Genomic DNA, 10,776 nt, shown 5'->3' with positions numbered 1-10,776 from the left:
CCCCAGTTATTCTCACAGGAGCACTCCAGCAGTTTGCTGTGTTTGGGGCATCTCACAGCTGCTGTTATTGAGGGATTTGTTTTTAAGGAATGTGAGGGAGACCCTCCCAATGAGGGTCTGGGCTCTGGCCAGGCCCTGGCTCTCCCTGGTTGGAAAATTGCCAACAAACCCAGATGTTTTCTGCCTCAGATCTGTATTCAAGTCTCTTGGACTTGGCAATTTGACCCTCCAACAATAGGACAGCTGGATCAAAATCAGGTAAACTTAAACCTAAGATGCTGTGAATTGGGCTACAGCTCCCTAAAAGCAGAGATGATGCCATTATCCCTGTAGATTAGTTACATTGAATTACATGGAATAGAACAAGAGTAAACGAGCCGAGTGAGTCAGAACTGACCCCACTCTTGGGTCAGGGGTTAAAGGCAGTTACAGGGATTTAATCGCGCTATATCACACCGGTGTCCGGTGCTCAGGAATCCCGGGAGTGCCGGGAACCATCTCCCGTCGGGGACAGGGGGTGACCGGGCCGTCACGGGGCCCTACTCGGTGCTGAGGGGAGCGGGGCCGGGGGATCGTGCCCAGAACCGTGATGGGGCTCGGGGCCGCGCCGGGCACCGGGGGAGCGGCAGCCACTCACGGCTGCACCGGTGTGCGCGCGTATCGCGATATCATCCTCAGCGCCGCCGCCGCCATCGCGCCGCTCCTCCCCGGGGCGGAGCGCTTTGGGCCCCGGCGCGATGGAGGCGCTGCGGCGGCCGGCGCTGCCCGAGGACGCGCTGCGCTCCCGCCTGTTGGCCCTGGGGGCCCGGGCGGCGAGGCGCTGCTGCGGCGCTGCGCTGAGCTGGCCCTGGTGCGCTTGGCCCGCTCCTGGCCGGCTGCGTGTGGCAGCGGCAGCCGTTCCGTCTGCGCTCCGTGCGGCGCCGCGGTGAGCCGGGAGCGGGCCGGGAGGCAGGGCGGGAGGAGTGGCCGGAGCGGGGGGACTGTGAGGGGGACCCGGCGGCCGGGAACCGGGATGGTGTGAGGGGGACCCGGCGGCCGGGAACCGGGATGGTGTGAGGGGGAACCAGCGGCCGATAACCGGGATGGTGTGAGGGGGACCCGACGGCCGCGAACCTGGAGCGTGTGAGGGGGAATCGGGGGGCTGTGAGGAGAACCCGGTGGGCGGAATCGGGGAACGTGTGAGGGTGAACTGGGAGGGTCTCAGTGGAACCGGGGAGGATCGTTTGAAAGGAATCCGGCGGCCGGGAACCGGGAGCGTGTGAGGGGGGTCAGGAGAGTGTAAGGGACACCTGACGGCCGGAACCGAAATCAATTTTGAGGGTAATCCGGCGGCAGGGAACCGGCGATGTGTGAGGAGGACCCGGAGGCCGGGAACCGGCAGAGTGTGTGATGGGAACCCGGCCGCCGGAGTCGAGGAGCGTGCGAGGGGGAACCGGGATCATTTGAGGGGGATCCGGCGGCCGGGAAGCGGGAGAGTGTACGGGGGACATGGGGGCCAGAAACCAGGAGCGTGTGAGGGGAACCCGGCGTGCTCGAACGGGGAGCGTGTGAGGGGAACCGGGGCGTGTGAGGGGAGCCCCGCCGGCCTGGAACCGGGATGGTGTGAGGGGGGCCCCGCCGGCCTGGAACCGGGATGGTGTGAGGGGGAACCGGCGGCCGATAACCGGGAGCGTGTGAGGGGGACCCGACGGCCGGGAACCTGGAGCGTGTGAGGGGAACCGGGGCGTGTGAGCGGCACCCGGCGGGCTCGAACCGGGAGCGTGTGAGGGGGGCCCCGGCGGCTTCCCCGACCCTCGGTGTCACAGCACGGGCTAAGCCAGTGAGGCATCTGGTGCCACCTCCCTGCTGCAGCAGGGCCATCCCCGAGCACAGGACACAAGATTGTGTCAGCAGGGTCTGGGATATCCCAGTGAGGGAGACTCCGCAGCCTGTGTTGACAATGTGTTCCTGGGCATGGCGGTGCTGAGCCGCCTGTCCTCTCTGTGCCCCGTGCAGGCGAGAGCCCGGCGCACTTGGGCGGCAGCACGGTGTTCGGGGAGAACGTGGAGGATGAGTGGTTCATTGTGTACCTGCTCCGGGAGATGAGCAGGGAGTTTCCGGGGCTGGCAGCCAGGTAAGGCGGGTGCTGCTGAGCTGCTCTTGTAGGAGGGCTGCCAAGGGGCAGTGCCTGTGCTCTGAGGGTCCTGTCTTAACATTGCCCATCCTTGGAGGTGTTTCCCCATCCCATACACGTTGGAAGTGTCCAAGGGCAGGATGGATGGGGCTTGGAGCAGCCTGGGCTAGTGGAAAGTGTGCCTGCCTGGGGCAAGGGTGTTGGAACCAGGTGTTGATCTTTAAGGTCCCCTCTAACCTAAGCCTGTCTATGAGTTTATGAATATAAAAAAAAAGCCCAGCAGAGATGGATGCAGAAGTGTGTTGTTGTGCTCTGGCTTTTCCTGCTGAATTTCCAATTTCTCCTTGGCCAGGATTGATGACAACGATGGAGAGTTTGTCTTGATAGAAGCAGCAGATTTTCTGCCTAAATGACTGAATCCTGAGAACAGTGAGAACAGGGTGAGTAAAACTTGTGTACAGTTGGCCAGGGGCACCCAGTGGCCTTTCATGTAGCAGCTGGAGTTTTCTCTTGCACTTCTGGCCAAGTGGTCTGACTGCCTCTGCAAATCCAGAGTGCTTTCTGTCTCTTACTGTTGCTCCCTAGAGGAGCACTCCCACATCTACCTGAACTTTCTAGCTTTTCTAGAACCACTTGGATGAATTTTTATTTTACCATATTGTGGAGTGTTTGGGCCAGAGGATTTGCTGCCCTCAGAGTAGGGAACGCTCAGGGCTGGAGTGTTGCTGTCTCTGTAAGGACACAGGCTTTGTCTGTACAGGTGAAATGATGAGCAGACACCTTCACCTGGATATGGATGGTTGCTGATGGCAGTGGATTAAAATGGAGATAACCAATCTGGTCATTAGCAAAAAGCAATTTAATTCTTTTTCCTTTACTCTTAAATTGTTACAAGGGCTGGAACACAACACCAAAATTGATTGCAAGTGTGTACTTGGAGGGTCAGACTCATATTTTCCTTTTGTTTGAGGGAGCAACCAGAGTGAGGGAGTTGGGAACATTGCATTCAGGGCTTTTCTTAGGATCAGGAACCAGCAGAGGTCGCATGTGGCACCTGAAATAATGCTTTTTAATGCCTGTGATGCTCTGAAGCAGTCAGGATATGCTGGTTCTCCTGAAGCACTTCTCTAGTGAAGAGAAACGTGTAACAATTATTGTTGTTACGGAAACAAGATAAATTTGACAAAACTTGTTGCAATTAAAACAGGGATTTTTGCTGGTTGGCTCGTGGTCTCTGGAATCTCAAATAACTTTTTTAGAAAAGCTGTGCTGCTTCCTCCTTTGGTTCTCTATTTGTCCTTTATATTCTCAGTGTTCAAAGAGATGCATTTGTATATGTAATGAGATGTTCCATGGCTCTGTGTGTGTGACTGCTCTTCCCCTGTGTGATGAGAGCATTCCTGCCTGCCAGGTGTTCTTTTACAAAGGAGAGCTGCACATCATTCCGCCCTGTGAACCTCCGGAGCAGGGCGGGGCCCTCTCTGCTCCCTGTCCCACAGTGCCGCAGGCGCTGGCTCTGTTATCCACCCGCCCCGAGGAGTGCCTGGCTGCAGAGCCCATCAGAGCTGCGCTGAATAAACGCATCCAAGGGTACGTGGGGCTGCGTTTCGGGCCTCTGCAGCGGTGTGGTTGGGTTCTGTGCTCCCTGGGCTTTAAACATTTCCCCGACAGATGGGGTAAAGTTGGTTCCTTTTCAGAAACCAGCAGCTGGAGGTTTTTCTGTGGCACTTTTCTGTGGAAAGAGGGGGATCAGTGTCCTGTAGGCTGTGGTCTGGGGATCTGAAACTGGTTCACTGCTGCAATTCCACCCCTGACAATGACAAGAGTTACTCTTCCTTCACATCTTCCTTAGGCTGAAAAATCTGAAAGTTCTGTGATATTTTAGGAGCCCTGTGCACAAGAAAAAAGAGGATTTGACCAAAAATGTAGAACCAGCAGAATTGTCAGGGCTTCAGCTTGTCACAGCTGTGCTCAGCCCTGTGCTTTATTTTTTGCAAGGATTTGACAGCAAGTATGGTGAAGCATAGTGCATAGCAGGATATGTTGGTTAAGTCCACAGGGACTCATCTTACCCATGTGGGGGATTCAATTTTATGAGCTGTGTACATTTATTGATGTATGTATTATAGAAACAGCCATTCTAGGCATTGGCTTGGCCAAGTGTTAACTCCAGAGTAATCTTCTGACCCATGATCCTGGTCAATATTAAAGGGAAATGGGCCTCCTGACAAAGAAGGAGTGGTTAACTTGCAGTGCCCTCCCTACGCTCTGTTGCCGCTCAGGTATCCCGAGAAGATCCAGGCCTCGCTGCACCGCGCCCGCTGCTTCCTGCCGGCCGGGATCGTGGCCGTGCTGAGGCTGCGCCCGTCCCTGGTGGCTGCGGCAGTGCAGGCCTTCTACCTGCGGGATCCGAGCGATCTGGGGGCCTGCCGGCGCCCTTTCAGAACCTTCCCTGCCGAGCAGCGAGTGATGGCCCTGGTAAGTGCTCTCAGAGCCTCTGATGGCCCTGGTGTGTGCTCCTCTACCGCCTCTGGTGGCCGTGGTTAGTGCTCTCCTAAAGCCTGGTCACTTAATTCCCTTCTGTCACTGACGAGGGCTCTGTGGCCAATGGTATAAACACGGAGATTTAACTTAAAATTACGAGTTATAGGGATGAATTTCCAGGACATTACATTAACAGCTGCTCTGGAACGTGTGGCTGGGCTTTCAGGGGAGTGAACTTGAGAGAATTGTTTCTGAAACCACAGATTGTGGTAACAGTTCCTCTGCTGAAGTGCCTGCTGAGTAAATTGATCTCCTTATGTGATCAGAGCGGTTTGACAGCCCTGCCAGCCAACGGGAGCAGTTGCTCCTAACCAGTGGTTCACTCCCTTTTCACCTTCTCAGCTGTGCTCTCACAGCCCTGTGAAAGCTTTATGAAGTGTTTTATTAGTAACACTCTGTCCAAGCTCTGTTGTACCTGATGTGTTTTGTTACAGAGTTGTACCACTAGATTCCTGACAAGAAGCTTTAGAGTCAAATTTTGGACTTCTAAACGGTTGCCAAAATCTTTAAGCAAATTTCATTTTAATTGAAAATACACCTTGTTAATGTGAATACAAAATAATGAGGATTTTCCCTAATGTATTTAGACTGACAAAAGTTTGTATTTACTTGGGTATTTCAGCTTGGAACAAACTTTGTAAAGCCTGAAAAGCAATTTATCAGAGAAATCTTTCTAAGACGTATTTTGAATGCAGTCTCAGGTACTGCCTGTAATATGGGTGCCTTCAAACCCCTCTGGTGAGCCTGGAGGGAGTTTGATGCTTCTCCCCAGCCCAGTCCCACTGCAGGGAGTGTTTGTTTGTGCTCTGGCTGTTTCAGGTGACTTTCACTCGGTGTTTATATGCCCAGCTGGTGCAGCAGCAGTTTGTTCCAGACAGACGCAGTGGATACACCCTGCCCGCCCCATCTCATCCTCAGTACAGAGCCTACGAGCTGGGCATGAAGCTGGTAATGATTTCTGGTGCATTTTGGACTTGGTTCATGCATGTCCAGGGAATGGGTCCTTGTCTGGAAGTGGCCTGCTTGTCCAGAAGAATGTGAGCAAAGTCTGTCACGCCTTGGGAACTTCTTGTTGTTGCATCTTTTGTCTGCAGGCTCATGGCTTTGAAATTCTGTGCTCCAAGAGCAGTAAAGTAGCTCCTGATGCCAAGAGAAACGTGTTAAGCGGTCCTCTGTGGGAGAGATTCCTCAGGAGCTTGAAGGAGAAGGATTATTTCAAGGTGAAGCAGTGTGTCTGTGGCTTTTGAACATTCCAGGGAAAATACATTTTAACCCTTGAACTTGTGTGAGGAGTTGCAGCAGGGCAAGAGCTTGAATCCTTGTCTCTGTGTCAAATGAATTAATGTGTTTAAAGGGGACATGTGCAGGTTGTTCCCCTTTGAAAGGAATTTGTTTTGGAAATTAAAAAGGAAAAAGCAAGATGTGGAGATTGATTCATTCATCTAAAGCAAGGGGAGAAATACACTTGAGTGAAGAAAACCACCATATGTGATTGTGTGAGGTGTAACTGATTTCAGTGGTTTAGATTTCATTTCCACCCCTCTAGAATTAAATATTCTTCAAGATCCATACATAACAGCATAGACCTGTCTGGGCCCATGCAAATGTAATTTTTATGTGTGTGTGGTTTTTGTGAGTTCTGGGGGTTTTGGTGAGGTTCTGTGGGGTTTTTTTAAAAGATGCCTTTGACAACTTCTTTTAAGTTAATAAATTGAGTACTTATTTGAAGGTTATAAAATTGGACAACTTTATTGAGATTCTTAGGTTAATATCCTTTAATAGAATTCAAATATAGGAATGCCCTTTTGCTGTATTGAGTTCCAAGTGTAGATGGCAAAGAGGTTTTAGTTGTTTTGGTTCTCTCAGCATTTGTGTGTGACCAACAGTCATCCTTAGGAAGCCTGACTGTGAAGAGGAAGGGGAGGGAGAATTGTTTGGGTTCATGCCTGTGCCTTGCATTAAATAGGGAGAAATGGAGGGATCAGCCAAGTACCTGGAACTGTTGCACATGGCAGAAGATCACTTCCAGCAATCTGTTGCTGTGCCAGAAAGGTGAGAGCTACTTGAGATTGATGAGTGTCCTATACCCTACAAATCCTCTAAGTGACCTTTGAAATCCTTGTTCCAAATACCTGAACCCTTTTCTCCACTGCACCTTTAACATGGGAGCTGTGGCCAGGACATACAAGTACTAATTCCTCTGGAATACTCCACTGGGAGAAGTTCTGGCTTGAGTAACTCTTTTATCTTGGTTTTGTGAAATGCTGAGCTCTTCCAAGTGGATTCCAAGTGGTGACTGCAAAGCAATTTTTGCTTGGTTGACTGTAAAAAGTGGATAAAAGTTTCATTGAAAAGCAGTCCCAGTGAATAATGAATACAAGGTAATCTGTCTACTTTGCTCAAGGAGCTGGCTGTGGATTTCTCTGGATGATCAAATCCAAAAAATAAATCACTGCAGAAATATCTGAGGCTTTGCCAGCTCATAATATCTTGACTGCTAGTTTTTTGAATTTCCAGTTTGTGCTCAGGTAATCTTAATATTTATTAAGGCAAATTAAATGTAAAGGAAAAGAGCCATGACCAGTGGGCTTTGGAGCCATCAGCAAAAATTGCAGGTACTGACTGTGTCCTGTTTCGGCCAATACTCTGTGTAGTACTCTGGTACTTCCCCCAGATTCATTTCCCTTTTTGATGTGTTTGCACAGAAGGAAGAAAGAAGAATTCAAGTGAAAACCTGAATGCAGAGCATGTGATCCCATTGAATCCATGTCAGTAAATTGATTTTTTTTCTTCTAGCTCTGATGAAGTGAACCCAGGTGATGAAATCCTGACACTACTACAGACAACACCCATTGATCTCAAGGAATTTGAGAGAGAAGCAGCTTGTCTTCCTCCAGAGGATGGTGAGCTGGATGGGGGGAGTTATTCCTATTACAGATGATTATTTGTGGGGGGAGAGGGGGAATGCTGACAGCTGTGAGGGGAGAGCCAGTCCAGCCTTCCTTAAGACTAAACACTGGATTGGCTCTCCCAATTCAGAGTAAGCCTTTCTTCCTCCACTTAGTGGCCAAAGGCTTCTCAGTGGCTAGAATGGTCTCTCTTAGACTGAACTCTGCAAAGCAAGGTTTTTAAGCAGTGAAAAGAAATCTCCACTGGGTTCTTCTCAGCCTCTCTCTGCATTGTGCTGTGTGTGACCCAGGATCAGCCCAAAAACTGAACTGCAGAACTGAGCTGCAGGATGGTTGCAGTCCTGTCACTCAGCTGGTTTGCCCTGTGGGCCAGCAGGCTTGTGCAGAGTAACAGATCTGTCCTGTGTTCTTTCAGATGACAGCTGGCTGGATATTACACCAGGTGCTCTGGATCAGATGCTGAAGGAGACAAGAAATGAGTCCCTTCCTTCCACCAATGAGGAAGAGCAAAACTATGACTTGGAAACAGTTGCTGAGAGCATGAAGGCTTTTGTGTCCAAAGTGTCCACGCACGAAGGAGCAGAAATGCCATGGTAGTAGCACTGGAGTTTGGGTCTGGTGTGGAATGTTGCACTCTGCTGAACCCTGTGCTTGACTGTGATGCAGAGGATCCGAGTTGGAACGTGCTGTGCTGAGCAGGGGCCTGAAGCAAAGCCAGAGCAGTGAACATGTACTTGCTTTAAATCAGCTTGGTACCACTCTGGCACTGGTGCAGGTTCGAGTGCTGCAAGCTGAGCTGCTCTCTGTCACTCAGTTGGATTTTGTGTCTTCACAATTATTCTCTTTTATGCCAAGAATTCTTCCACTGACTGTTTTGTGTCTAATGCATACAGGCTTCAAACTTCTAAGGACTTTTAAATTCAAATGTCCCAACTTTGGTCCTGGCTTGGGAGAAATCAGTATGGCTTGTGCTTGTGTCAGGCTTATGCAAGTATAAAAGTTTTATTTCTTTAAAAATGTTTTTATATTTCAGGTCATCTGATGAATCCCATGTTACCTTTGATGTGGATTCTTTTACAAAAGCCCTGGACAGAATTTTAGGTGAGATTGCTTCTTTATTTAAACCAATCCCAGCACTGATTTCTTTACTGTTGTACTGACACAAAATCATGTCCAGGGGCAGACTCGGAGGAGCTGGATTCTGATGACCTGGATGAAGAGGAGGAGTTTGGTTTCTCAGATGAGGATGATGAAGACCTGGATGCTGGGAATGAAAGGCAGGAGCAGAAGGTGCCTCCTGAGGAGCTCGTGGGCAGTCTCAAGGCGTACATGAAGGAGATGGACCGTGAGCTGGCACAGACCAATGTTGGGAAAAGTTTCAGCAGCCACAAGAGAGGGGTGAGTGTGCCCTGAGCTCTGATTTGCAGCAGTAATTTCCAAGCAGGAAATGTGCTGCCAGTGGCCATTCTGAGTCATGGGATCAGAACCTTCCCACGTGCAAGCAAAGTGTGCTGGACCTGCACCACCATACGTTTTTGTCAAACTAAAGCTTACCTAAGCTTGGAATTTGTCCATCTTTTCCAAAGTTTAGTTCCATTTCCCTGTTTTGAGTAGTGGGGCAAGCAGCTGCAGCTTCACTTGTGAGTTCCTGTAGTAGTTTTCTCCCATAGGAATTGGTGGCAGGACTCAGCAACACTTTGTGTCCTTCTCTTGGAACTTAACATGGGTAATGGGCAGTGGTGATTTTCAGCTGGCATGAGCATTTGGTGTCTGAATTCCTGTCTGTCAGGACTCAGGAGTGTACTGGACTTTGTTGGCTGCAGAATTGTTGTTTCTTTTCTCCTGTTATTTGCCTTTTTTTCCCCCTTTAAATCTGCTCATGCAATGTGATGACCCTTTCTCTTTGTACTCACTGCAGGCAAGTTCTGCTGGAGCAGCCCCGTGTGAGAGTGCTGGCCCTGATTCTGGAGCTGAGGCTGCTGAGCTGGCAGCCCTGGATGTGGACATGAACCTGGTGGCAAACCTGCTGGAGTCCTACAGTGCCCAGGCTGGCCTGGCAGGACCCACCTCGAACATTTTACAGAGCCTGGGGCTGAATTTACCTGAGAGCAGCGAGCTCACTGGCAGCTGAGCAAGGCAGGGAGAGCCTTTGGACAAGACATGGCTGGTGGGGAGATGGAGCACAGAGAGACGAGCAGCATGTGGAAGGAGAGGCCAAAGGTTTTAATTTGAGCATTCTGTTCATTATGTGTCACTTCAGCAGAGTGAATTTACCAGCAAAAGTTTCTGTTTGGACACTGGCTTGGGTGGAAATGAGATTTTCCCAGTGCTAACACATTTTCAGAAAACTGGAAAGTGATGTAGAATGAATGACTGAAATGAGGTTTTCTTTTATTACAAAACCTCTCTTCCATTTTTCCAATCAGTGATCCAATTTGCCACATTTCAAAAATGTCATTTTACTCATTGCTAAGTGGGTTCAATATCTGGGGAGCAGTTCTTGTTCTGAGAATGCTGCTGCCTTCAGGGGCAGCTGGGGAAATAGCACATTGCAGGAAGAGTAGTTGGATCAAATGTGTAAATATTGGCCAGAAGTATTTTTTAAATTATTTCAATAAAAACTGAAATAAAATTTGCTTACTGAATTTTTTGAAGGTCTGCATAAGTTCCTCAGTGCAGTATCAGTTCTTGGAGGGAAAGTATTTTTGTAATAGTTCATTATCTAAATGAGTTCCATAATTGCTGAACGTTGGTATCATGCCAGCAGTAGCTGTATGTGAGCCCAGGCTGAGCAGTTTTGGGTTTTTTTTTTCAGTGAAAATGTGGCTGGAAGGCATGCAGCATGTTGCTTTCATAAGGAATGAAAAATCTTTTTAAAATATGACAACTTTATTTCAAAAAGATAAATTTGAAATAAAATACATAGAAATTCTTGTTCCATAGACACCAGCAATGCAGTCCAATGCCAGTTTGAAATCAGCTTCTTAATTTCTCTTTATTTCTTTTTCATTCAGCAAGTAATCAGTTGTCCTCCACTGATGTTGTGAAATCGACTTTATCAGCAGTTCAGGGAGAGCACTGGCAGGTTGGACAGGGATTAGAGATGGACAGCAGGAGCTGGGAAGTGTGAAGAACATTCTGCTGAATTTCAAGGAATTTGGACTGCTGAGAGGTGAGAGACAGACAAATGTGTGGTGGAAAAATGGGGTT

At 49.4% G+C, this 10,776-nt stretch overlaps 1 pseudogene across 1 annotated transcript; it reads left to right on the top strand.

The window, feature by feature from the left end:
* Positions 1 to 737: 737 nt before the first annotated feature.
* Positions 738 to 10,147, top strand: LOC311156622 (protein ecdysoneless homolog; annotated as a pseudogene). The gene is made up of 13 exons (XR_014617054.1): positions 738 to 925; positions 1,996 to 2,113; positions 2,466 to 2,553; positions 3,525 to 3,703; positions 4,396 to 4,591; positions 5,477 to 5,605; positions 5,752 to 5,877; positions 6,624 to 6,709; positions 7,454 to 7,560; positions 7,982 to 8,159; positions 8,600 to 8,667; positions 8,744 to 8,964; positions 9,485 to 10,147. The product of XR_014617054.1 is annotated as a protein ecdysoneless homolog (transcript).
* Positions 10,148 to 10,776: the final 629 nt, after the last annotated feature.

This window comes from Fringilla coelebs (assembly GCF_963513975.1).
Source record: "Fringilla coelebs genome assembly, chromosome: 8".
In the NCBI taxonomy this organism is placed as follows: Eukaryota; Metazoa; Chordata; class Aves; order Passeriformes; family Fringillidae; genus Fringilla; species Fringilla coelebs.
The sequence above is the reverse complement of the archived record's forward strand: the minus strand, read 5'-3'. Positions and strand labels throughout refer to the sequence as shown.